Genomic DNA, 21,823 nt, shown 5'->3' on the forward strand with positions numbered 1-21,823 from the left:
ATTGTGATTTTTGTAAGAGTGATAGGAATGGTAATCTAAGATGGTATTAAGTTCAGTTCTGTAGGAGAGTGGACATCTGGATTTCTACAAGAAGATGAAGAGAAGAAGATGCTGAGATGCTGTGCTGAAGACTGTTTGAAGGAGCATCCAGATCAGAAAATTGCATAAGATGATATTTCTCCCCAGACTGCTGTATGAGATGGAACCTCTAAATGGACAATTCATTAATTTAAATCTCTGTATCTGTACTTATGACAAGGGGACTGCCCCCTGTAATTTGCTAATGTGCCAGTCAACTTTGCTTCCTTCCCATATTCATATAAAAGGAAGACAGATGAAGAGATGGATTCATAAGGGAAAGAATGTGAAGAGGTATTTACTGATTGGATTTAGGTGTGGAAACAGGAATAAATAAGAGGAGGGGAGGAATATGGGTAAGATTGAACCTTGAACTATCTATTCCCCCATCCCAATTCAGAAAATATTTAGCATGATTGGGAAGCCAGTGGACAAAGTTATGGAAGGTTATTGCATTTAAAAGTTTTAAAGTTGTTTACTGTCATTTATAATTATTGCTATTAGTTATCAAACTCTCAAGCTTCATGCTTGGAGACACACTTTGTCAGTATTAAAAGCTCCGTTTGAAGCATGTGTGAGAACACACAAAATTTGGAAAGGGATAGCCAATGAGGTATATATATAAAGTCATTATAAGTTTTGTTATTTGGGGAACTATACTAGGATTATTATTGTTTGTTCTTAACAGGATTCTCTGTTCAGCAATTTTCCTAAGCCATTAATCACAATATCTAAACAGGACTCTTCTATTAAGGCTGTGTGGACTTGACAAATTGTGGGAACAATACAACCAAAATGTAATACCCTGGGAATGTCCCTTTTAGGCATGATCCTGTTCCCACTGCTGGGACACCAGGCCCCAGTTATCAACCCCCCTCTTGAAAATAGTTTCCTGGCCCTAATTCAGACCATTGCGAACACCTTTGAGGTATCCGACTGTTGGATTTGTGGGGGGACCTCAGCGGTTAAGCCAATGGCCATGGGTAGCAGTACTGCTGAGTCCAGTCTGGATTTTAAGTAATAGATCTATAGTACATGACAGAACAAGATTCGGGACAAGCCAAGAGAAACACCAATGGTCTTTGTCCAAATCAGTTCCAAGTGAACAGTGTTTAAACCAAACAGGACCTGAATTGCAGGAGACATGGCTGGGAGAAAGTAATTGTAAATGGACATTCACACAAAGGCCAGAAACCCTGGCTCGTATTGATTGTGCCCAGTATGCAAACAGATGGGATCAGAACGGTATTACCTGTTCAGATAGTAGGGTGATTCCCTGTACCCATTCATTTTTCCCACCCTCTTCATACGAAGAGAGAACAAAAGGGGAATATCACAAAAGTTGTGGGTATAAGTTTTACAACCCCTCTGATCCCAGAAAACCATGTGAAGGGGGTCACGACCATGACTATTTGTGGAGTTATATATATATGAATAGTACTAAGAATAACACAGAATATAAAGAATGGGTATGGAAGTGGGAGAATGGAACACATAGGATGATGTTTTCTGGAGTGCAATCAATAGAACTGGGGAGAATTATCAACATTGTATATGGAAGAGGAAACAACAACTATGGAAGGGTAAGTCAGAGATTGTGAAAGGGGGACCATTAGGCCCGGATATATCTATTAAATAGATTAATCAGACTCCAAGCAGTAGTTGAAATTATAACCAATAAAAACAGCAAAGGCTTTGGACTTATTGGCTGATCAAGCCACACAAACTAGGGACGCAGTACTGCAACATAGATTAATCTTAGATTATTTACTTGCAGAAGAAGGAGGGGTTTGTGGGAAACTCAGTTTATCTACATGTTGCTTAAAAATTGATGATAATGGAAGAATAGTGAAAGAGATCACCAAAAATATCAGGAAGGTTGCTCATGTTCCTGTACAAACTTGGAACTCCCTTTTCAATATGTCTTGGTGGTCCTGTTTTGAAGGGAGCTGGTGGAAGAGGTTACTGTGGTTTGGCATCATAGAAATTAGTGGTATCATATTACTTCCTATTTGTTTACCTTGTTTGATTTCACTTATTACTAAAATAGTTAGAAATTCTCTCCTAAAACTTGCTAGAGTAGAAGAGAGGACCAAAGGAGCCATTCAGTTGATGATACTAAAGAAGGAAGGATGGGCACCCTGGGAGACAAAAGACAGGAATGATCCTGATTGGGATGAGGAGATTAATAGACAGTGTGAGATCATGTTACAGAACTGTGGTTGAAATATCCGTGAGAAGTCTTCAGGTTAATAAATAAGAGGAGGGATTGAGTGGGATAGGTTTAGTGAAGACTTCTCAGATTGTAATTCTTCTCCCAGGGGTGAGGTAAGGCCTAAAGGCTCAAGGTTACAATATTTTTAGAACAGAATAGTTCCATATAAGGATATAAAACTGTGTAGTGTATTAGGGTCTCAATGATTGGACAAAACTCACATAATTCCTCGATGTCTTCATTTCAAAAAGGATTGGTTAGATTTCGTGTCTAGAATGTAAGATCATATTCTCAGCTAATGAGAATAATGGTCAGTGGGGGGAGGAGGGACTTGCGTTAGGGTATATATAAATCACTGCCCTTTTCTTTGTCTTCAGCTTTGCTACTCCTACAGGTTAGCCCCACTTCTTGAGAATCGAATAAATCTCTTTTCTGTCATCACTTTGAGAGGCCTCTGAGTAATTGATTTATGTAGGGACCTGAGCCATCCCATACACTAGGTATCCCCAAGAGATCATAAAAATGAGGAAGGGTCCCACATGTACAAAAATATTTATAGCAGCTCTCTTTGTGGTGGCCAAAAACTGGAAATAAAGGAGATGCCCATCAATTGGGGAATGGTTAAATAAATTGTGGTATATGAATGTAATTGAATACTATTGTGCTATAAGAAATGATGAACAGAAAGACTTCAGGGAGGCCTGAAAAGACATATGAACTGATGCTGAGTGAAAGAGCAGAACCAGGAGAACTTTGTACACAGCAATAGCCACAGTGTGTGAGGAATTTTTCTGGTAGATTTAGTATTTCATTGCAATGCAAGGACTTAACAAATTCCCAATAGTCTCTTAAGGCAAAATGCCTTCCACATCGAGAGAAAGAACTATGGAATTGGATCGCAGAATGCAGCAGATCATTTTCTTTTGTATTATGTTCTGATTTGTTTTATGATTTCTCCTATTCATTTTAATTCTCCTATGCAACATGACAAAGGTGAAAATGTATTTAATAGGAATACATATGTAGAACCTATATAAAATTGTATGCTGTCTCAGGGAGGGAGTGGGGAGGTAAGGGGGAAGGAGAAGGAGGGAGGAGAAAAAAATGGAAGTGATTGTAGAACACTGAAAACAAATAAAATAATAATTAAAAAATATACATACCTTAAAAAAAAACAGACTAGACCAAAATGGCAAAAGGTCCAAAAAGCCAATGAGGAGAATACCTTAAAAAACAGAATGGGCCAAATGGAAAAGGAGGTCCAAAAGCTCACTGAAGAAAATAATTCCTTAAAAATTATTTAAATAATAAATTTAGCAAATAGAAGCTAATGACTTTATGAGAAATCAAAAAAAAAAGAATAGAACAAAACCAAGAGAATTTTAAAAAAGACGATGTGAAATATCTCACTGGAAAAACAAGTGACCTGAAAAAAACAGATCCAGGAGAGAGAATTTTAAAATTATTAGACTACCTGAAAACCATGATCAAACAAAGAACCTAGAATCATTTAAAACTGCCCTGATATTCTAGAACCAAAGGGTAAAATAGCAACTGAAAGAATTCACCAAACATGTCCTGAAAGAGATCCCAAAATGAAAAGTTCAAGGAATGTTATAGCCAAATTTCAGAACTTTAAGGACAAGGAGGAAATATTACAAGCAGCCAGAAAGAAACAATTCAAGTATAGTGGAAACACAAGATAACATAAGGTTCAGCACCTTCTACACTAAGGGATCAGAGGGCTTGAAATATGATATTCTGGAGGTCAAAGGAGCTAGGATTACAACCAAGAATCACCTACTCAGCAAAACTGAGTGTAACCAATTAGAGGTAAAATTGACATTCAATAACGAAGAGGAATTTAATGCATTCTCAAGATAGAGCAAGAGCTAAATAGAAAACTGACTTTCAAATACAAGACTTGAGAGAAGCATGAAAAGGTAAACAGGAAGGCAAAATCATAAGAGACTTATTTAAACTATTTACATTCCTCACACACACATATAGACAGAGGGCACAGGATGAGTTGAATATGAAGGGATGATATCTAAAAAATAAAATTAAGGGGTGAAAGAGGAATGTACTGGGAGAAGGAGAAATTTATTTTACCCTACAGGAAAGTAGAGGGGAAGGGAATAAGAGGAAGGGGATGGAAGGGAGGGGGCAATCAGAAGCAAATACTTTTGAGGAGGGACAAGGTCAAAGGAGAGAATAGAATAAATGGGGAAGGGATAGGATGGAGGGAAATATAGTTAGTTTTTCACAACATGACTGTTGTGGAAGTGTTTTGCATGACTAAACATGTATAACCTATATTAAATTGCTTGCCTGCTCAATGAGATGAGTGCAGAAAAGAGGAAGGAAGATTATATGGAACTCAAAGTTTTAAAAACAAATGTTAAAAACTGTTTTTATATGCAACTGGGAAATAAGATACACAGACAATGGGGTATAGAAATCTATCTTACCCTACAGGAAAAACAGAAGGGGAAAGGGATAAGAGAAATGGGTGGGGAAAGGGGAGAAAATTTGGAACTCAAAATCTTGTGGAAGTGAACATTGAAAACTGAAAATAAATAGAATAACTACCAGATAAATTAATATTAAAAAAAAATTCCTAGAGCACAGATTGCTTTTCTTCCCCAGAATTTAAAGCAAATTTTATTTTGCAAGTCCCATCCTCCTTCACACCAATGTTTTCATTCAGGTATAACCAGGTAAAAATAAACATCAAGGGAAATCCTGAGCAAAGAAATCCTAAAAGAATAGCATACAGCCTGAGGAGTTGGTATGGAAGATTTCTATTCCTCTGCCTAGCTGAAGGAGAAAATACTGCTCTGGATATCCTCTGGATTTTACTCACTATCCGGCTATCTGGTATTACACACAGCTATTCCCGGATTCTCTCCCATCCTTCCCTAAAAGTAGTTCAAGACAATCCATGGTTGACTGACTAGCTATTGTCATACTTGAGTGTTTTCTTTACACAATTCAATTAAATAAAACAGATATTCATCAAACATCTATTTACAAGGTATGGTATCAGAGATAGATAAAAGGACATGGCACCTCACCCCCAGGAGTTTACAATCTACTAAAGGAGATCCCTTACATATATACATACATACATACATACATACATACATACATACACACACACACACACAGCCAATTGTAGTAAAAGAGAGTTCTAGATAAGGTGCTCTAGAAAAATTTCATCTGAAGCAATCAGGAACAGAAAAGTCATAGAGAAGATGGTACCTAATCTTAGTAAACAGAGTTGAGTAGATTACAGTATGGATCATAGCACAAGATAAATTTTGTCACTGCAAAGGCCTTTTAAGTAATATCTCCTGAATATCTGTAGATTTCCAAACAATAACTAATGGTCCACATATTTCAAAGAATCATCAATACAGTAAAATCGCAAAATAAAAAATTTGGCAGATCCTTATAATTTGTTATAATTGACTTCAATCTATAAGCATAGTTTTTGTTAATAGGAAATGATATTAATGTTTAACAGCATGTCAAGATACCCTTCCACAAACATGAAGTCTACAACAAGCAATTATCCTACAAGAAAACAAACAGAGAAAGATTCAACACAGAAAAACAATCTGTAAAACCATACAAAGTCTCCCCAAAAAAATTCCACCACAAAACAGGTTCTTATGTTGAACTGCCAATTCAGAAGTGCAAATCATACAATAAACTTTTGGAAATATATTGTATCATTACATTTATATTATGAAAGGCAGCACAGCACAGTAGATAAAGAGTTGCCCTTAGACTCAAGACCAACTCTTGAAGAATACTCCTGGTGTTCCCAAGGGCAAGTCAGTTTATTTAACCTCTCCTGGTCCTGAGGAAACTCTCTAAAACCTTTAAGTAATTGATAGTAGCTGAGCAACAAAGCTGCACTGCCGTCCTTGAAGGGAATTTCCAAATCCAGAGCTGCCAACACTAATGATATTACAAGTCTAGACCAAAAATAAAAATGAAAACTGTACATGTACAGCATGACCTCATATTTACATCTTGCTTTACAAATCAGAATATCAAGAGAAGCTGCATCATGGTGTGGAAACACAGCATTGGCTGAGCCATAATTCAAAAGTATGTGCTCCAGATCAAGTTACTAAACTCTCTGAGATGGAATTTCTTCACTGGGATGCCATTCACATATATAAAAAAAATTATACTTAAAGACAATTCCAAAACTGTTATTAGCTTATTCCAAATAACACATAACACTTATTCCCTGCTCAACTTATTTTTCTTTATTAAAAAGTATTGTCTAAATCTAACCTTTTTTCCACAGCTCTGATTTCTGAATCAAAGAAATTTCACTACATATGTAGGACCTTAAAATTAAGTTATTCTAAAACAAAAGGCCAACCACATTCCTGGCTAGAAGGTAGTAATTATTAATAAACAGCTTTCAAAGCATACTCTAACATTTAGATTTAAAATGAGTAGTTTAAAAAGCACATGACATTTCTATTCATTCTCACTTAGGACTGTTGTGTACATCAGTTAATAAGTAGTTTAAAAAGCACATGACATTTCTATTTCTTTTGCAGGGGACGGTGGGCACTTCTGTGACATAAATAAGGATGACACCTGTTTATTACAGATCAATTTCAGCATACGTCAGCTCTGAGTCTGTCTATTTCTACAGGTGAACCAAGACACTAAGGGTTGAAATGTACAAAAGGTTAAAAACAATCAACACCGTGGAAGCTAATGGGGAGAGGGAAGTTACTGGGTTCCCAACTCACCAGGCAAAAGTCCCAAGGGGGGTGGTTTCCCCCAAAAGTACCAGAGCTGAGATCCCCAGACACTTCATTCAATTTCGAAAAGAAAGCCAGCTCATCCTTTCTTTGCTTTTCAGTACTAAAATCTCTGATTTCATGCACCTGCCTAATCACTTCGTCTCCCAGGAGAGACACAACCTCCTCGGACTTTCGGAAGAAGGGGGCCTGGGGAAGGGAAGGAGGTCCCGGGATGTCCGCGCCCCCCCAACCCTCCGACAGCGCTCACCGCTTCCCAGACGCGCCCTCCGGGAGCAGCCTTCCCAACAGCCCAGCCCAGAGACGCGGGGAAGTGAAGCGGTCACCATAGGAACTGGGCTTGGCCCCAGGCTCCGACGGACGCTCGGACCTCCTCCCTCCCTCCCGCCCGGCCCGCCCGACTCCAAGCCGGGCCTCCTCCCACTCCCACCTGGTCCCCTCCTTCTCTCTCCTCCCCGAGTCCCCAGAGGGAGAGGACCAGAAGGAAACCCACTCAGTTTCTTTCCCTGCTCGCTCCCTTTCGGGTCAGAACTGGAGGTTTTCTCCATCTCCGGTCCCCACCGCCCCACCCCCACCCTGAGCACTAGTCCCCGAGGGTGGTGACCAGGCCCGGCCTCCTGCCCCTTCCTCTTGGTCCTCGCCCTCCCTCCCTAACACCTGATTCAGCCAGGTCCCGCCCGGGCGGCGAAGGGCAGGTGAAGGAAGGAACGAGAGACGGGGCAGGACGGGAGGGGCGGAGCTAGCCGCCGGCCCCGCCCCGTCACACGCCGCCGTACCTGCGGGGGGCTCCTCCTCCTCCTCCTCCTCCTCCGCCGCCGCCGCGGTGCCCTCGCTCTGCCTCACTGCCGCGGCCCGCGTGCACTCGTCTGGGCTGGGCCCTCTAGCGCCCGTACGCTCACTTCCGAGGAGGCACGCTACCCCCCGCGCCCTCGCACCCAGCGACGTCACCCGCCCTTCCAACGAGCGCGCCCCCTCGGCGCGCGCCCGCGACCCCTCCTTGGCTCCTGCCCCCCCATTCAGCTTCCCCTCGGGGTCCTGCCCCCTCCCTTTGACCCTGACGGCAGCGTCTCGTCTCCTAGTAACCAGACACGCTCCCTCGGGCCGCCTCACCAGCCTTCCTCACCCTCCGCGCGAGGGCTGCCGCAGGTCCAGCGCCTCACCTGAGAAGAGCGCGCATGCGCGCCCTGACATTTTCCCACTCTTCTGCCGGCCCCCACCCCCTTGGAACACCAGCTCTCTCTGCTCTGCCCGGGGCGCCCGCGGCGACCTCGGCCCGGTTCTGTACTTCTCCCGCGACCTGGCGCCGTTACCATTCCTAAATCTGCGGGCCTCCAGTCCGGCCGTAGGTGTCGTCCGTTACTCCCGGAGCGTGCGCGGACCGGGCCGGCGGGGCGGGGCGCTGCGAAGCCTCCCGAGGTCTCCACCTGCAGCCTCTGCGGGATCCCCGAGAGCCGGCGGTGTAGACGGAGGTGAGCGCTGGAGGCGCGGGGCTGTCCTGCATCCCCGGCGCGGATGCCGCGGCCCCGCGCTGCGTTCAGAGCCGCCCGGGCCGGAGCCGGGGTGGGCCCCCGGGCCCGAGCTCTCCCCGCAGCCCCCTTTCCGTCTGGGCACTGGAGAAGGGGAGCGGGAAGGCCAGTGTTTTGTGAAGGGCGGGCCGGCGGTTCCTGTGGCTGTCAGGGCCCCGCGCGCCTGCCGCGTTTGGGTGTCTGGCAGGAAGCCCCCGTTCAGTCCGGACCTTCCCGCCGGTGCTGAGGCGGTGTGGAAACGGATTCGGATGTCAGGGGCCATCTTAAGGTGAGAGAGGGGGGACGCGCTGGGCCTCCCGGCCTGCTGTGTAAGACAGGCGTCCTCTGGGAGCCAGGTCGCGGCAGCAGCGCGTAGGAGCCGTGGCGGCTCCTCTCCTTTCTCTTTTTCCTTTCTTTTTTCCTAACTACAGCTGGTGGGATGTCTCAGTTTCCCCGGAGTGTATTTCAGCGTGGGTGAAGCAGCTCAAATCTGTTTAAAAGCTCAGGTCCCCTCTCGAAGAGACTGACAGTTCATGTCTTGGAAAGGTGGGCCATAATTTGACCCACGTTTTACACCTGTCAGTATGAACATCTCCAGCAGGATGTTCAAGACTGAGAGCATAACGCAGGTGCTTCAGGTGTGCCTAACTTCATAATTCTGATTTTGTAGGTGGCTCTATAGTTTTACGTATACACATTGAAGATAATGTATATGCAACAGTTCGATTTTTTCCTTAAGCTTTTTTTTGTAACCCAGGTAATGGGAGTCCTCCTGGTCTTCCAGACTAATTGAGATGGATCTGACTCCTTGGGGAAAACCCTTAGTCCGACCGATGAGGGATCTTCCCCATAATGGTTACACTCTGTTGTTACATTTGTCATCGTACCCATGCCCCCGTCCTTGTGATAAGGGAACACGTTCCGACAAGACCAGCCTACGCGGCCGGCAGAACCTGCCGTGCCACGGCCGGAGTCCTCTCCCCGCCCTCCTCTTCTCCGTTTTCCAGAGCCGCTGTCGATTAAGACTCAGCAGTGAGGATGGGTTAGTACTGTCGTTCACACCATCGCAGTCACTGGGGGTGGTGCCAAAATACCAACTCTGGTAGCAAGCCCAGGGAGTCAGTAAAAACAAAGCCAACGCCTTTAGGGGGATATATTGGTGTGCTTTGGCAGCCTTATAGTCAGCCAGAAAAGTAAGTGAAATAAGTTCAGCAGAGTTGTAGGGTAAAAAATAAATCCACGTAAATCATCAGCATTTCCATAGATTGCTAACATCCCAGCAGGAAGAGAGTTCCATTTAAAGTAATTGCAAGATATTGAAAACATTTGAGCATCCGCTTCCCAGAGTACACACAGGAACTATACGCACGTAACCTTGAAACACTCTTTACCTAAACATACTGTTTATGGGTAGATTATGTCAACGCAGCAAAAATGAAAATATTACTTTATGCGTCATTCTATGCTGATATCCCAAAGGATTACTTTATAGAACTAGAAGAAGTAATAAATTAATCTGAAACATGAAAGATTAAGAATATGAAGGGAAATAATGAAAAAAGTGGGAAGGGTGGGAGCCTAATACCAGATTTCAAATTATACTAACAAAGCAGTAGTAATCCAAACAATGTGGTACTGGTTAAAAGACAAAGAGGTCACTCAGTAGAACACATTAGGTACCCAACTTACAGGAGCCAATAAGTCTTTGATAAATTCAGATAACATTGATACTAGAATAAGAACTCACTGTTTGACAAAACCACGGAGAAAACATTCTAGCAGAATTTTAAGTTTAGAACACCATACCAAGATGGCTTCCAAATATATATATATGTATATATATGTGTGTATATATATATGTAAAACTAATATAAGGTTACATCATAGGTTGCAGAGAGGATCAAGGAAAAAATTACGTTTCAAATCTATAAATAGACCTAATGAGATACAGAAGATCACAGAAAATAAAATAGACAATTTTGATTATATAAAATTTTAAAATTTTGGCATAAATCCAGTGTAGCCCAGATTAAAAGAGGGAAAACAATCTTTGTTGCAAGTTTCACGGATGAAGATCTCATTTCAAAATATACAAGGAGTTGATTCAAGTTTATGAAAATAAGTGCCACTTCTCACTTAATAAATAGTCTAAGGTTATTTGAACAGGCAGTTCTCCATGGAAGAAACCTAAACTACTTATAATCATGTGAAAAAAAATGCTCCAAATCACTAGTAAGTAGAGAAATGTAAATTAAAGCAACTTTAATGTTGTACTTCATACTCACTAGATTGGCAAGCATGACAAAAAAAAATGACATGTTGAAGGGTACATCAAGCCATTCTGGCAAGCATTTTGGAATTGTGTCCCAATAATTACTAAACTATGCGTATTTTTTGACCCTGTGGAAGTCTTTTGGCTTCTCTGGCTTCCTTGATCTTTCACATGAAAATCTCATCTTCTGCATAAGTATTTCCTAACCTCTCAATTCTATTGCCTTCCCTCTTTCGATTATTTCCTGTTTATCCTATAAATAGCTTGTTTGTGCAAAATTGTTTCTTCTCTCCTCCATTGGTTTGTGAGTTCCTTGAAGGCAGAGTCTGTCTTTTACCTTTTTGTATTCCCAGTGCTTTGTTAGTGCTTGGCATGTAGTAAGTGCTTAATAAATGCTTGTTGACTTATTATTGGTAGTACTAATACTAGGCCTATATTTCAATAATAGGCTTTGATCTCCAGAAGAAAAGGGCCTCTTTTTAGCAGGTCTCTCTATAGTTGCAAAGAACTGTAACTAAGAAAGTGCCCATTAGTTGAGAAATAATTGAACAAATCATTGTGTATCAATGTAATGGAATACTATTTTACTGAAAGATGGTTTCAGAAAAAGTGAGACAAATGAAAAGTCCATGATGGTCAGTGGTTTCTCTTTTTTCTTTTTATTTTTTTCTTTTATTCCTAAAAGTTACAAAGGAGTTGCTTTACTTTTTGAAGCAGATCATTTCATCTTCTAGAACAACCAGTATTCTAGTTCAACAAATATTTATTAGCAAACCATGTAGCTGGCATTACTGTGGGCATTTTTTAGAGATGCCCACAGTATCCGTGTCCTTAAGAAGCTGAACTCACAAGCAAAGAGCAGTATAAAACCACATATGAACAAATATCTCTCAGTCAATCAACAAGAGTTTTATTAAGTTCTGGATATGTATCAGGCAATGTGCTAAACCTTGAAAATGCAAAAAAAAAAAAAAAAGTAAAAACAGCCCCTGCCTACAAGAAGTGCACATTCTATTGAAGGAGCTAGCATGGACACAAATAATAGCAGGTTAATAGAAGGAGAAGGCACTAGCAGCTGAGGGCACTAGGAAAGACTTCTGCACTGAGGTTTGAAGGAAGGCAGGCATATTTACAAGTAGAGGTAAAGGTAGTATATTCCAGGGATGGGGACAGCTAGAGCAAAAGCAGAAAGATGAAAGATCCACTGCTATATGTGAAGAACAGTAAGTAAACCAGTAAAGCTGGATTGTGGAGAGTGGTAATATGTAAGAAGGCTGGAAACAAGGTTGTAAAGAGCTTTAAGTCCTAGAATCAGTCAATAAATATTTATTAAGCACCTACTGTATACCATGCTCTGTCCTTAATGCTGGGGATTCTAAGGCTGTCAAAAGCTGGTCTACTGTTAAGGAGCTCACAGCATAATGAGACAACATGCAAACAAATAGGTACAAACAAGCTATATACAGGATAGACAGGAAGTAATCAGCAGAGAGAAGGCACTAGAGTTAAGAGACATTAGGAAAGGCTTCTTGTAGAATGTAAGATTTTAGCTGGGATTTGAAGGAAGCCAGGAAAGGAAAGTCAGGAGGCAGAAACAAGGAGGGAGAACATTCTGGCCATGGGGGACAGCCAGTGAAAGTGCCCACAGTAGGGAGATGAGTATCTTGTTCAAGGATCAACAAGGAGGACAGTGTTACTGGATTGAAAAGTACATGGATGGTGGTATATGTAAGAAAACTGGAAAGATGAGGGGAGAGGCTAGGTTATGAAGAGCTTGAATCCCAAGCAGAGGATTTATATTTGATCCTGGGGGTGATAAGGAACTACTGGAGTTTATTAAATGGGGAGGTGACAGGTCAAACCTGTGCTTTAGGAAAATCCACTGACTACTAAATGGAAGATGGGATGGAGTAGGAAGAGATTTGTAGGGTGCAAATCAACCAAGCAGACTATTGGAATAGTCCAGGCTTAATGAGATGGGCCTGCACCAGAGCAGTGTCAAAGGAGAGAAGGGAGGCAAAAGAGAGAGACTGCAAAGGTAAAATCGATGACCTTGGCATCAGATTGGATTTGAGGGGGACAGGACAGGGGAGAACATGGGAATTAGGAGCAGAGGATAACATCTAGGTTGCAAAGCCTAGGGAACTTGACAGTATCCTTGACAGTAACAGGGAAAGGTGGAGCCAAGATGACAAAGTATAGTGAGCATTTCTGCTGAGGTCTCCCAACCCCCAAAGTAACTTTTAAAAGGTGTGTCAAATCAAATTCTGGGTGGGATAACAGAAAATAAGTCACAGTGCAACCTTTTTTCCAGCCCAAGACAGTTTAGGAAAAGAAAGAGAAGTCTGTGGACACTGGAGTGGGAACTGGCCAGGTGCCCAGCATGGCAGAAGCATTGCTGGCTATAAGGCTTGGAGGAGGTAGCAGCTGTGGCAGCAGGGGCAGCACCAAGAGCCCTCAGCGCCTAAGGACAGTAAGGGACAAAACACCTGGTCAGAAAGAGATTATAAGGGAGCCCAGTGCAAACACTGGATATGGAACTAGGCATCATTTGGCAATTGTGTTGCCTATTACCCAGTTCCAGGTTGCAGATCCAGGAAAGAGAGGAGCAGTTTCAGTCTGTGATCTTGAAGAGAGAACAGAGGCCCTACTTGGGTAAGGACCAAAGTGAAGACCAGGTAGATAGTGACCAGAACTCTCCCCAGATCACACCAGATCCCCACCCCAGAAGTGAGTAGAGCCCAACTCTAACATAAAGCTCTAAAATCAAGATAGAGGCTGGAAAAATTTGTAAACAATAAAAAAAGAACCTCATCATAAATAGCTTCTGTGGTGACAGGGAGGCTCAAGATACAAAGAAAAAGTTAACAACTTCAAAAATCTAAAAGGAAAGTTTGTTTTTTTAATGTAGATTGTACACAAGCCCAACAAAAATTTCTAGAAGAGCTAAGGAGATTTTTAAAAGAGCAAAAAAAATGGTTTTAATAACAGTGATAAAGGAAAAACTGGGCAAAGAAATGAGAGCAGTGTAAGATGATGATGAAAAGAGAATTAACAGCTTGGTAAAAGTGGCACAAAGCCTTGTTGAAGAAAATAATTCCTTAAACATTAGAATTAGTCAGATGGAAGCTAATAACTCTCTGAGGTCATGAAACAAAGTCAAAAGACTGAAAAAATATGAAATATAACATCAGAAAAACAACTGACCTGGAAAATATATCGAGATTATTTAAGAGTTCTTGGACTACCTGAAAGCCATGATCAAAGAAAGAATCCTAGGAATGCAGAAACAGACCAGTCCTACCTGCTGTGTCAGTGGTACTTTAATTCTGCCTTCTTTTATGGGAAATAATAGGTAAAATATAGGTGGAAGAAAGATTAGGGAAAGGAAACAGCCTACTTATTTTTTAAAGTAAAAATAAATCAGAGAACAGAATCAACTCAACTTTAGTAATTTGGGTCAAATATTAGAATATTTTTGTGATAAAGAGAAAATATTTGAAAGCCGAATAGTTTACACAGCAGGTAATTTAGATTTCAAAAGTTTAACAAGATACATATTACCAAATATCTCTAGAAATGTTAACATATTTGTAAAATGACTAAACTGAATATTTTCAAAGTCTCTTCCATCTCAAAGTCTATGAGCCTTTTAAAATAAATCACAAATCTTTCCAAATTTTTTTATCTCAAATGCATATTTTTCAACCTACAAATAATTATTAAGCTCCTATTATGTGCTGGACACTGTACTATGCTTAGGATTCTATTCTGCTATGTTTAAAGTACTCTTTAATAAATGCAAGCATTTATTGTGATTGGGTAAGATAATCTTTGGAACTGTTTCTTAGTAATTTTATTTGTTTGGGAAACTCTAACTGATCTGTTTTTGCATTCCTGGGGCTCTCGGGGTTTAAGTGACTTGTCTAGAGTGGGACACATAATGTGTCAAGGGTTAGATTTGAACCCCAGTATATCTTGCTCCAAGGCCACCTGCCATGCTAGGTGCCTGGATGCCTCTCACCTTTTTTTGTTTTTTCAACAGATCCATATAAAGTTTGCTTTCTTCCTGATTCATGCTTATTTTACAGATCCAAAAAAGAAGTAATCAGAAAGTACTTTATACTTATGTAGAATTTTAATCTTTTAATTATTTAAGAGCTTGAGTTATTTGAAGTAAGCTTTTAGTAGCAATTATAAATCAGAAAAACAACTGGCCTGGAAAATAGATCAAGGAGAGATTATTTAAGAATTCTTGAACTACCTGAAAGCCATAATCAAAGAAAGAATCCTAGGAATGCATTATCATTTTCCCAAGGTCCTAGGTATACAGTAAGAAACACTGAATATTTTAGTAGTCAAGATGTAAAAAAAAAACCAAAAAAAAAAACCTTTTGAAATGCTAAGTAAATTATGCAGAAGCTAATTCCCTAAAATATGTAGTTAAACCCAGAAATATTGTCTGGAAAGATTTTTGTGTAAAATATTTATGATTGGGTAAATTATACCCAAAGAGTACCCTGTTAGATTTTAACTCACTGAGGAATTCTGAAGTAGATTTAGTAATTTATCTTGTTCTTCTCTGTAATGCCTTAAAATGGACTTAATCTTAATTGGTCTCAGTGTTTTGAGAATACTGAACATTGATTCCAGTATTCTCTTTCTATTAATAGTGTCCATCTTATGTATACATTTGGAAGAATGGGTTTTCACAGCTAAAGTTTTATTTGAAAATTTTCAAAAATAGTTGCATATCACTTCTGCACAAAATAAGGTTAGACTATTAAGGTGTGATGTATCTTGTCTACTATAATGTAAGTTTGTTGAGAACAGGGAGCACTTTTTGCACACTGAAGAAAGTCTAGGACAATATTTTCCATAAACCAAGAGCTTTTGGGGGATTATTCAGTTGTTTTAGTCAAGTCTAATCCTTCGTGACCCCAGTTGGGGTTTTCTTGACAAAGATGCTGGAGTGATTTGCCATTTCCTTTTCCAGTGAATGCATTTTGTCAGGTAATCAGAAGTTCAGTGATTTGCTAGGAAGTATCTGCAGTTGGATTTGAACTTGGGTCTTCCTGACTCCAGGCTTAGTGTTCCATCCACTGAGCTACCAAATGCCTACAGTACGTGTTCAATTAACTATCTATTGAATGAATAAATGATTTTGTAGCAAGAATTAATGGCATTCAGAATTATAAAGTCAGTGTGCTACCTTGCTACTTTTCGAAAAGTGACTTGAGATTAACACTTGGAGGTTCGTATGTATTTTTAAAAAGTTTTCCAGAAGAATTTGAAGCACTTAAGAACCAGAAGCCAAGGTGGTAGATTAGGGGCATCTACCCAGCTGAACTCTCCCAATATTCCTGTCTACACAGCTTTAAAATAACACCTCAAATCTAATTTTGGAGGGACAGAGCCAAGGACAGGATGAGACCTTTTTTCCAGCATAATAAAACTTAGGAGAAGTTGGTAACATGAGGGTGGAGGCCTGTCCAGAGTCCACACAGGCTATGGCAGCAACAGTGACTGCAGCACCTTCAGGAGTTCTCAGCCCAGAGATGATGATAAGGCAATTGTACAGTTGGTTGGAAAGAGAGTACAGGGAACCCTTTGCTATTAAAAGGTACAGCTGGAACTGATTGACAACTCTATTGCCCATATGCAATTCTGAGTTGCAGTTCCAGGGGTTTGGTCACAAGGGAGTAGGGGTCCTGGTCACAGTTCCAAAACAAAGAGGAACTCTACTACTTGAGGCTGCAGGGGAACAGGGCCCTTTCCTGGGTAAAGACCAGGATACAGACCAAGAGAGCAGTGACCATACCTCTACCAGGATCACTCTACCTTGGAAGCACTAAAAACTTGCAGACCCCTCACAACTAGCTCTAGAAAAAGCAGCACAAAAAAGCCTAAAGTTTGGGACAGTGCCTCCCTAGTCCCAGGTGAGCAAAACCCAACTTTAAGGTTCAAAGTCAAGAAGTAGGCTGGAAAAAAGAGCAAACAACAACAAAAAAAGAATTTGACCATAAAAAGCTTTGGAAGTAGGGAAGGGAAAACCAAGACATAAATTCAGAAGAAAACAACAATGTAAAAATAGCCATGAACAAAGCCTTAAAAATCCGAATTAGACCCAAACCTGACAAGAATTCCTGGAAGCATTAAAGAGATAAGTGTTAGAGGAAAAATTGGGAAAATAAATGAGAACAATGCAAGAAAATTATGAAAAGAGAATTAACAGCTTGGTAAAAGAGGTATAAAACCTCACTGAAGAAAATGACACCTTAAAAAATAGAATTGATCTAATGATAAAATTCACTGAAGTATAAAGAACTCCTTAAAAAACAGAATTCATCAAATGGAAAAAGAGGTAAAAAAAAAATTCACCAAAGAAAACTCCTAAAAAGCAGAATTGGGCAAGTGGAAGCTAATACCTCCATGAGACATCAAGAAATAATAGAACAGGGGGAGGAGCCAAGATGGTGTAGTAGAAAGATACATATATGCTAGCTCCAAACCCACAGCCCATAATTTACCTGTGAAGAAGAACTCCCAGCAAATTCTGGAGCAGTAGAATCCACAGAACAATGGAGCAGAGGAGATTTCTGTTCCAGAGAGACCTGGAGAACTGACCCAAAAGGTCCGTCGAGCACCAGACCCGGAGCAGAGCCAAGCCCGGGCTTGGCCACATGGCACTGAGGGGACAGATCCGAGCAAGCTTCAGGGACAGAATATCCAGCGGCTGCACAGGTCCCTCCACCCACAGGTGACAAAGGTCAGTGAGAGAGTCTTTTTGGGTGGCCGAGATGGGAGTGGGGTGTCCCCATAACTCAGGCCCCCTCGGGAGGCAGCAGCGGAGGCAGCAGCAGACAAGGGCTCCCAAAGCAGGCAGGAGCCAGGATCTGTTGTTGAAGGTCTCTGCATAAACCCCCTGAGGGAACTGAGCCCCAGTGAGGTGGCCCTGCCCCCACCTGGGCAGCTGAACTTAATCTCACACTGAATAGCAGCCTTGACCCCACCGAAAGCCCTGAGGCTGGGAAGCAGCATTTGAATCTCAGCCCCCAAGCACTGGCTGGACAGATCTTGAGGCAAGGTGGGTGTGAAGAGGAAGCTCAGAAGTCAAGTCACTGGCTGGGAAAATGCCCAGAAAAGGGGAAAAAAATACGACCATAGAAGGTTACTTTCTTGGTGAACAGATATCTCCTCCCTTCCTTTTGGATGAGGAAGAACAAGGCTTACCATCAGGGAAAGACACAGAAGTCAAGGCTTCTGTATCCCAAACATCCAGAATAAACATTCAATGGGCTCAGGCCATGGAAGAGCTCAAAAAGGATTTTGAAAATCAAGTTAAAGAGGTGGAGGAAAAACTGGGAAGAGAAATGAGAGAGATGCAAGAAAAGCATGAAAAGCAGGTCAACAGCTTGCTAAAGGAGACCCAAAAAAATGCTAAAGAAAATAATACCTTGAAAAATAGGCTAACTCAATTGGCAAAAGAGGTTCAAAAAGCCAATGAGGAGAAGAATGCTTTCAAAAGCAGAATTAGCCAAATGGAAAAGGAGGTTCAAAAGCTCACTGAAGAAAATAGTTCTTTCAGAATTAGAATGGAACAGATGGAGGCTAATGACTTTATGAGAAACCAAGAAATCACAAAACAAAACCAAAAGAATGAAAAAATGGAAGATAATGTGAAATATCTCATTGGAAAAACAACTGACCTGGAAAATAGATCCAGGAGAGACAATTTAAAAATTATGGGACTACCTGAAAACCAGGATCAAAAAAAAAAAAAGAGCCTAGACATCATCTTTCATGAAATTATCAAGGAAAACTGCCCTGATATTCTAGAACCAGAGGGCAAAATAAGTATTCAAGGAATCCACAGATCACCGCCTGAAAGAGATCCAAAAAGAGAAACTCCTAGGAACATTGTGGCCAAATTCCAGAGTTCCCAGGTCAAGGAGAAAATATTGCAAGCAGCTAGAAAGAAACAATTCAAGTATTGTGGAAATACAATCAGGATAACACAAGATCTAGCAGCTTCTACATTAAGGGATTGAAGGGAGTGGAATATGATATTCCAGAAGTCAAAGGAACTAGGACTAAAACCAAGAATCACCTACCCAACAAAACTCAGTATAATACTTCAGGGGAAAAAATGGTCTTTCAATGAAATACAGGACTTTCAAGCATTCTTGATGAAAAGACCAGAGCTGAAAAGAAAATATGACTTTCAAACACAAGAATGAAGAGAAGCATGAAAAGGTAAACAGCAAAGAGAAGTCATAAAGGGACTTACTAAAGTTGAACTGTTTACATTCCTACATGGAAAGACAATATTTGTAACTCTTGAAACTTTTCACTATCTGGGTAGTGGGTGGGATTACACACACACACACACACACACACACACACACACACACACACATATGCACATACACAGAGAGACAGAGAGCATAGAGTGTATTGAATAGGATGGGATCATATCTTAAAAAAATGAAATTAAGCTGTGAGAGAGAAATCTATTGGAAGAAGAAAGGGAGAAATGGAATGGGGCAAATTATCTCTCATAAAAGAGGCAAGCATAAGACTTTTTAGTGGAGGGAAAAAGAGGGGAGGTGAGAGAGAAACATGAAGTTTACTCTCATCACATTCCACTAAAGGAAGGAATAAAATGCACACTCATTTTGGTATGAAAACCTATCTTACAATACAGGAAAGTGGGGGAGAAGGGGATAAGCAGGGTGGGGGAGATGATGGAAGGGAGGGCAATGGGAGGAGGGAGCAATTTGAAGTCAACACTCTTGGGGAGGGACAGGATCAAAAGAGAGAATAGAAGCAATGGGGGGCAGGATAGGATGGAGGGAAATATAGTTAGTCTTACACAACATGACTATTATGGAAGTCATTTGCAAAACTACACAGATATGGCCTATATTGAATTGCTTGCCTTCCCAAAGGGAATGGGTGGGGAGGGAGGGATGAAGAGAAGTTGGAACTCAAAGTTTTAGGAACAGCTGTCGAGTGCTGTTCTTGCTACTAGGAAATAAGAAATACAGGCAATGTGGTATAGAATGTTATCTGGCCCTACAGGACAAAAGAGAAGATAGGTACAAGGGAAGGGAGGGATGATAAAAGAGAGGGCAGATTGGTAATAGGGGCAATTAGAATGCTCGGTGTTTTGGGGTGGGGGGAGGGGACAAATGGGGAGAAAATTTGGAACCCAAAATTTTGTGAAAATGAATTAAAAGTTAAATTAATTAATTAATTAAAAAAAGAAAAAGAAATAATAGAACAAAATCAAAAGAACAGAAAATTAGAATATGTGAAATATCTCATTGGAACAACAACTGAGCTGGAAAAAAGACCAAGGCTAGATTGTTTAAGAATTATAGAACTATCTGAAAGCTATGATCAATGAAAGAGCCTAGACATCATATTTCGAAAAATTATCAAAGAAAGCTGCTCAGACATTTTAGACCCAAAGGGTAAAATAAAAATAGAGATCTCAAAATGAAAACTCCCAGGAATAATATAGCCAAATTCCAGAGCTCCCAGGTCAAGGAGGAAATACTGCAAGCATCCAGAAAGAAACAAATCAAATATAATGGTGTAACATTAGTGGCTTCCATGGTAAAGGAATAGAGGGCTTGGAATATGATACTCTGGAAGACAAAGGAAGTAGCATTACAACCAAGAATAATCTACTCAGTAAAACTATATAATCCTTTGGAGGAAAAAAATGGATATTTAATAAAATAAAGGAGTTTCAAGCATTCCTAATGAAATGACCAGAGTTGAATAGAAATCTGACATTCAAACACAAGACTCAAGAGAAGCATGAAAAGGTAAACATGAAAGAGTAATCATAAGAGACTCAATAAAGTTAAACTTTTTATATTCCTAAGGGGAAGATGATACATGTAACTCCTAAGAATATTATCATTATTAAAACAGTTAAAAAGAGTTTACCTAGACAAAAGGGCATGGATGTGAGATGTTGAAATGATCTTCAGAAAAATGAAGGGGTGAGAAAGGAATATACTAGGAGAAGGGATAAAGAAGAGGTAGGATGGGGAAATTTTTCTTACATAAAAGAGGAGCTCAAGGAAGGAACTTTGTGGAAGGAGAAATAGGAGGTGGGAGTGGCATCAGGTAGTGTTTGAACCTCACTCATCAGAATTGGTTCACAGAGGGAGGAATATATTTACACACTCATCTGTGAATAGAAATGTAACTTATTGTATTGATAATGCATTTTTTGTCTTAGTATAATCAAGTGCCTCTGATTGAATAATGTGATTAAAGAAGATCTTCCCCACCTATTAATGGACCTGGGAAGATTTGTAGGAAGGCCTACACCTTTTGTTAATGAGGCAATGATTCTCAAGGGTTGTGATGCCTCTGGCTCTAAAAAAGGTATAAAGACTCTGAAGTGAGATTTTACTTTGGGGCTTACTGATTGAAAGTGTTTCTTTGGCCTGATGAGACTCTGGGCAGCTGCTAAGGGGCCCCCAGGCTTTGAAAACCCAGATGTTGATGCTTCTCTCTCTGGTGACTATGTATGTGTGATCAGACAGTTATCTGCCTCTTGATTTGTGATGTATGTATTGCTTATGTCAGACAGCTGGAAGCACTGTCTGTTAATTTTGATTTCTTTGTATTTTCTCTGAAGTTCAGGGTGCTGACTTTTACCCCTGAACAAAGTGATACATTTGCTTGATTAAATTGATTGTTGACCCCTCAAGTTGCCTTTCTTTCTAGAAAAGCAGATGAAAGAACTTGTGATAGCAGGCCCTCCTGTATGTCAGAGTGCTTGCTTTTACACTCACCTAATAGGGAAGTAAAGGGGATGAGAAAAAGGGGCAGCGATGATAAAAGTGAGGGCAGATTAAGGAAGGCAATGGTCAGAAGCAAAACAGACTTTTGAGGGGGAACAGGATAAAAAGAGAAGAAACAAAAG

The 21,823-nt window shown here is 40.7% G+C and overlaps 2 protein-coding genes across 13 annotated transcripts in view; one reads left to right on the top strand and one right to left on the bottom strand.

Annotated features, from left to right (window-relative positions):
- The window catches only part of TSGA10 (testis specific 10), a 144,888-nt gene that overhangs the window by 113,715 nt on the left and 9,350 nt on the right, over positions 1-21,823 (bottom strand). For 5 of the 9 annotated variants that reach the window (XR_011968158.1, XR_011968157.1, XM_072614645.1 and 2 more), the window contains exon 1: positions 7,869-8,016. The exons of 1 other annotated variant lie outside the window; for it this stretch is intronic. The gene's annotated coding sequence lies outside the window, so the exon portion shown is untranslated. Of the gene's footprint in view, positions 1-7,080; positions 7,412-7,868; positions 8,017-21,823 lie in introns of those variants that run through there. 3 more of the 9 variants (XM_072614643.1, XM_072614640.1, XM_072614639.1) reach the window with 3 other exon arrangements.
- C5H2orf15 (chromosome 5 C2orf15 homolog) overlaps positions 1-21,823 on the top strand; it is a 33,383-nt gene that overhangs the window by 9,601 nt on the left and 1,959 nt on the right. Inside the window, exon 3 of one of the 4 annotated variants that reach the window (XR_011968161.1) lies at positions 6,883-7,172. The exons of 1 other annotated variant lie outside the window; for it this stretch is intronic. The gene's annotated coding sequence lies outside the window, so the exon portion shown is untranslated. Of the gene's footprint in view, positions 1-6,882; positions 7,173-8,438; positions 8,562-8,796; positions 8,887-21,823 lie in introns of those variants that run through there. 2 more of the 4 variants (XM_072614661.1, XM_072614660.1) reach the window with 2 other exon arrangements.

This window comes from Notamacropus eugenii, chromosome 5 (assembly GCF_028372415.1).
Source record: "Notamacropus eugenii isolate mMacEug1 chromosome 5, mMacEug1.pri_v2, whole genome shotgun sequence".
Classification (NCBI taxonomy): Eukaryota; Metazoa; Chordata; class Mammalia; order Diprotodontia; family Macropodidae; genus Notamacropus; species Notamacropus eugenii.